This window comes from Spinacia oleracea, chromosome 6 (genome assembly GCF_020520425.1).
Source record: "Spinacia oleracea cultivar Varoflay chromosome 6, BTI_SOV_V1, whole genome shotgun sequence".
NCBI classification, from domain to species: Eukaryota; Viridiplantae; Streptophyta; class Magnoliopsida; order Caryophyllales; family Amaranthaceae; genus Spinacia; species Spinacia oleracea.
The window spans coordinates 95,521,083-95,527,082 of record NC_079492.1 but is presented as its reverse complement, the minus strand read 5'-3'; positions in this window follow the sequence as shown (position 1 = coordinate 95,527,082).

Genomic DNA, 6,000 nt, shown 5'->3' with positions numbered 1-6,000 from the left:
TGATGGAAAACAAGTAGAATTGAGCCAAAACAGGGGATGTGCGACCGAACAGGAATTCGTGCGCCCGAACAGTGCTGAATTAGTGGACTCATGGAAGATGCAGCTTTGTGCGACCGAACAGCCCTTTTTGTTCGATCGCACAAATTGGATTTTGGAGACAGAATGCCCCAATTTTGGTAAACGACCGCACATGATTTCGTTCAACTGCACAAGAATTTGTGCGCCCACACATGATTAGCTGTTCGACCAAATTAGAATTCAAAGGAGACATAGGCCAAGAAAAGCTCATTCGACCGAACAAGATTTCCTGTTCGGTCGCACATGACGAAGGAGTTTGTCTTCGCTTCATTTGCTCGCATAGGATGAAAAGTTTGCTCGAATTGGTTTTCTCTGTTCGATCGCACAAAGGGTATGTGCGACCGAACACTGACGCGGGCTGCAGATTTTTGGATAAAGGCTTCTATTTGGGGAAACTTATAAATAGATTTTTCATTTTAATTTTAGGACATTCAATTTTAGATTGACATTTTTAGAATTCCTAAATATATTTTCAGCATTTTCTAGAGAGAGAAACTCCTTTCTTTGAAGCTTCAAGTTGTAATTTCTTCAGCTCTCTTTCAATTTCTTGCAATTTAATTCAATTCCTTAGTTCTTTGTTCTTACTATTTTGTTATTGTTCTTTAATTCTTCTTTGATTCTTGAATTCCTCTTTGCCTTGATTTTAGTTTCATTGATTCTCAATTCTTTAATTGATTTTTCAATTGAATGATCAACTTCTTGATTCCTTCCTTCTACTCTTTCAATCACATGATTACTTGCTTAGAATTCATGAATTTCCTAATTTCAAGCATGTGTAGTGAGTAGACTTAGGTTAGGGAATGGGGAGAATCTAGGGGCATAATTAGGGGAAATTGATGGTTGAATGTTGATTGATTGATGTAATTAAATTTGATTTGGTGATAGGATATCCATGACTAATTGAGTGGTAGTTGCAAATACTATTTGATAGGAATTGATTGGATTGCATAGGCTAGGTTTGGCAAGACATTGTGAGGCTATTTTATGCAAGTGAATAGTGGTTCCTATATGCAGGGTATCTAGTTTAGGATTAGGTGAAAGCTCTTCCATAGATTAGATGCTTCGCGTGCTCCATCCGAGAGGTGGCGAGCACGTCATTCGATTCTATTCCCCTATACACTAAGTTGTTGCATCATCATGATTGATTGATTGTTTAGATCTTTTCCCCAATTCCCTAGCCTATCCCCGACTCCCTAGAATTTCCCTATATTGGTTAATTCGTTTAATTGTTAGCTTTAGTTTTCCTAGATATTAATTCAAACCAACTTTTGTCCAAACTAGCTTAACGCCTTGACTCAATGCACACCGTTTCTATGGGACGATCCCTATGCTTGCCGCTATAGTCCATATAGCCGGTTAGTTAGGAGTTTATAAATTTTGTTTGGTTTGGGTGGTTTTCTTTTTAACGACGAAAAAACAACCTTATCAGGGTGCAAATGGAAAAACATGACAGAAAATAGAAAAATAGATTACAAATATTCTTTTTAAAATAAAAAAAATTCATACGGCGTATAAGAATTATGTGAATGTACTTCTTTTAAAAATTCCTATAGAAAATATACATATTTTTCAGAAATAAGTTACATATTGTAATTTATAACTTATGATATTAAATATTTCCTCCCTTTTTTTTTATTAATTCTAATAATATTGTATATGTAGTATATGTTAAAAATATAATACTTCCGAAATAAATACAAAGTACAAATTTATGAAGTATTAATTCAATGTATACTTTTAGATTTTATTAAATGCTTGAAATTGTTTTTATTTTATTTTTATTTATGATGTGGTTAAAGGTGAGTTAAAGATGAGTTAAAGGTGAGTTAACTTGCCGGAATATGAAGTTGAGGTCCTAAAGGGTGAAAACAAAAGTGCAGGTCCCAAAGGGTGAAAAACTCAAAAGGTGAGGCCCCAAACATTAGCTTAACTCATCTTTTACCAAACTAGCTACTTTTAAAATTTTATATACCAAAACGGCTAGTTTTAAATTGTATTTCTCAAATTAGCTACTCTTTAGTTTCAAAAAAAATAAAAAAAAGTAGCTACTTTTTTTATTTTCAATTAAAAACCAATAAACCGGTTTGGGCTTTTTAAAACCAATGAACCGGTTTAATTTTTTTACATAGTGAACCGGTTTGAATTCTTTTAATAGTGAACCAATTGACGATTTACTTATACTTTTAACCTCTTAGCAACTTCAAAAGTTTTCATAGGGGCTTGCCCGCGAATATAAAGAAATTAGTTGAATCGTTGTTGCGATATTGTTAATTCGATCTCTTAGATACGCGAATTCGTTGTGTTAAATGAATTTGCTTGGCAAACTCGATCAACCAAGAATTTAACATACTCTAAAACCGTGTGCGTGAAAGTGACGTGAAGGAGAAGAGTAGCGCGTGCAATAAAGGCGCCTAACAGTGCAAATTTTTGCGTCTATTATCCCTACAAGTCGGACCACTATCTTACTATAGCCAATTGTATTTATTTATTTTTTAAATTATTGTTATTTCTCATTATTAAGTATGAAACTATGAATTGAATAAAAATTCATCAAAAAATTTAATTAATAATTAATTATCATTGAAGCAAGAAATAGGTAGCAATTGTATAACTTGAGAAGATGATTCGTCATAACAAGCATGCATAATACAAATTTGCCGACCATTGGAGTTTAGGTTGTCAAAAAATAAACGTAATTAAAATATCAAAATGGGTAAAAAAATAAACTTAAATTATTACTTTGGTGTATCGTGTATGTATCAAAATTAAATCATCATGAGCAACATTTTAAATTATTTATGGGCAAATTCAAAAGAAAAATTAATTCGGAGTATAAAGTAGACAAAAATAAAAGATAACAACCCCCCAAAAAATCGGTTAACTATATTAAAAAAAGAACCAAACCAAACCAGTTTAATTGTTTTTGCCACAACATGAAAATAGTCATTTTGGTAAATAAATTATATATTGTAGCTAGTTTGAGAAATAGATTTTAAAAGCAGTCATTTTGGTAAATAAAATTGTAAAAGTAGCTAGTTTGGTAAAAAGATGCTAAAAACTTACTCCTCTATATTTTATCACATCTGCTCTTCTACGAAGTATTAAAATTACTACTCGCTTCGTTCTTAAATATTAATCATGTTTTGACTTTTCAACTCGTTTCAATTCAATATTCAAATGTAAATATTTCCAAATAGGTATGTTAGAAAAATATAAAAATTTGATATTGTTAAACTACACATTAAGACGAACAAAATAAGATCTCTCATGAATATGTTTTGAAATACGTATTAGAAAGAAATTAGAAGATTCTCTTCAATTATGAATAGTGTCAAGATTCCAAAAGAGACTAATATTCAAGAACAAAGGGAGTACGTAATTGGACTACGTAATTGATAAGCAGTGCAGTGATTAAATAAGGACGGATAGAGTATTATGTGAAAATATTATAATGCCCTTAAAAAAGATTAGTAAAATCATTATCCTTAAAAATGCCGCTCGAGTTTGGGATAATTTGTTACGGAGTAGTTTGTAAGCTACTCCGACATAGTACCGTGGATACGCTATTCACTGTAAAACAAAAGTTGCAAGTCCAATAAATTTGATAAGTTGATATAATTTTCAATCGGATACAAAAGTTATAATAAATTCTCAATATACAAGTGCAGTTTAGATCGATTCAGAAGATTTCATGGACTCTTCTACAATCTACGTTTAGTTTCTCACACCAAAAATCTAAGAATATAAACCTATGCATCACTGTTTGCACAAGACTAATCTGTCGAGTAACACATTCATATACTTGAACAATCGTCAATATATTAACCTACGCGCCTTAATAACGTAATCAATTCATAATTCATTACCTTGTGAAGAGTACATATAAGAAAATTTGAGTCCGATTGAGTACAGATATTACTAGACCCTACCTGTCACTGACGGACCCACATTGGGGCCAAGAATGGCACGTGCCACCCCGGAAAAAGAAAAAAAAGTCAAATAATAATAGCAATAATAATAACAGGTACTCCGTACTACGTATATATTAAACGTGAATCAAATAAACACTGAAAGGGATTGTTTCTTAGTGGTTAACAAGGATTAAGTGTTTTACCTAATGTCAAAGATCAGAGGTTCAACGATCTTTAGTGACTAGACCTGTCAAACAGATTATTAGTACATAAATCGTAAATAAATAAAACGGATAAAGTTAGTACAAAAAAAAAAAAAGATATTTGGTACATATACCCAGCTCTAAATATAATTCGTACTTAGGAGAAAGATTATTAGATTAAGGAGTATGAGTTGAGTGAGTATTTAAGAAATATGCAGTGAAGTGTTTAGATTAAGGTCTCAATAAGACTATTGCCCGTAATAAAGGTAGTTGACAAATTAGTTAAAAAGAAGTTAGGATAATTAGTTAAAAAGAAATAAAATAAACATATGGTACATAGGGAGTTACTGTTCATAAGGAACAGTGACTTATCTCCCACTTTTTAAAGTGTAGAGATACAATGATTTTCAATCGGTCGGGTTTTGACCCATTACTTTTCGGGTTGTTCGGGTTCGGATAAAATCAGTTATGGATTACAAAATCTTGTTAAAGACAAGTATTTTCAGGTCGAGTAACCATTGGTTTAGGGTTGGGTCGGGTCGGGTCGATTTTTGACAGGTCTATTTTTGACAATTTTGGTTTTTTTTTTGTTCATATTTATCTTATTAGTTTCCTTCCTTTTCTTTTTAATTCGCTTTTTCTAATAAATTCCTAGGTAGTCTATTTCTCTTTTTTAATTAATTAGTTCTACACCAATCGAAACATGTCCGACTTTTATTTTTCCACCTTTAAATTCAATTGGACCACACTATAAAAATAAATAAAAACATGAAAATCAATTTTGGTTATTTTTCGGCTCATTTTTTTCTTTTTATTAGTTTTATTTTAATAAATCCATTATTTGTCTCTAGCTAGCTTTAGCTTTTTAATTTATTTTTATTCTAACACCAATCGAAGCATTGTCTACTTTATTCTCCACCTTTATTTTTAATTGTATACTATAAAAAAAATACTTTGTCGATAAAAAAAGAAATTTAATCCCATCATTTACTGCTATATCTTAATAATAGCCACTTTCAACTTTGTATTTTTTTGTTACTTTTAGTGATATATAATTATATATTAATAAAAAAAATTCTCAGCCAATTTGAAGTATGTATTTCGATGCAATAAATTAACACGAATTTAACACTTAAAAAGTACCTACGAGTTACCCACTTTTAATACCCCAATGTGTGACTTTGTCATTTTATATCTCAACGACTACCACTTTCGTACCACCCCTGATCAAATATCCTGAATCCGCCACTGCTACCCGTACGTACTAGACCTACCCTTACGTACTAGACCGTACGCATATGTTGATAATGGTGCTTTTAATTTACAATAACAGAGACCGTATGCATCAAACATGGCAAAGATAAAGGAAACGTCTTCGAATATGAAGGGTTAAGAACTAGAGAGTTGTCTTATTGTGTCTAAGTAGTAAGCCTGAAATGGAAGAACCCAATGTCTCCTTGTCCCTGGTTCAATCATGTGTTCAACCGTAAGATATGGTGACAAAATTAATGACCTTCATATGTTGATAATTTATCATAGAAATAATTTTACATACTAGCAAGTTTTTATACAAATATAAAATTATGAGACGCATAATTAATTATAAACCTGTCTTCTTAAATTGGTCAAACAACCTTTCATAGTTACATGTGATCCTAGGCACCGTACATATGCTATGGAAAGGTTGTCCTTGGCATAATTAACCATGCTAGCTAGATATTCAAGTTCATAAATTATTATTTATTATTATAAATTATTTAATTTGTCAACCTATTAATTTTAGGAAAATTTGATGGGAATAAGTCAAC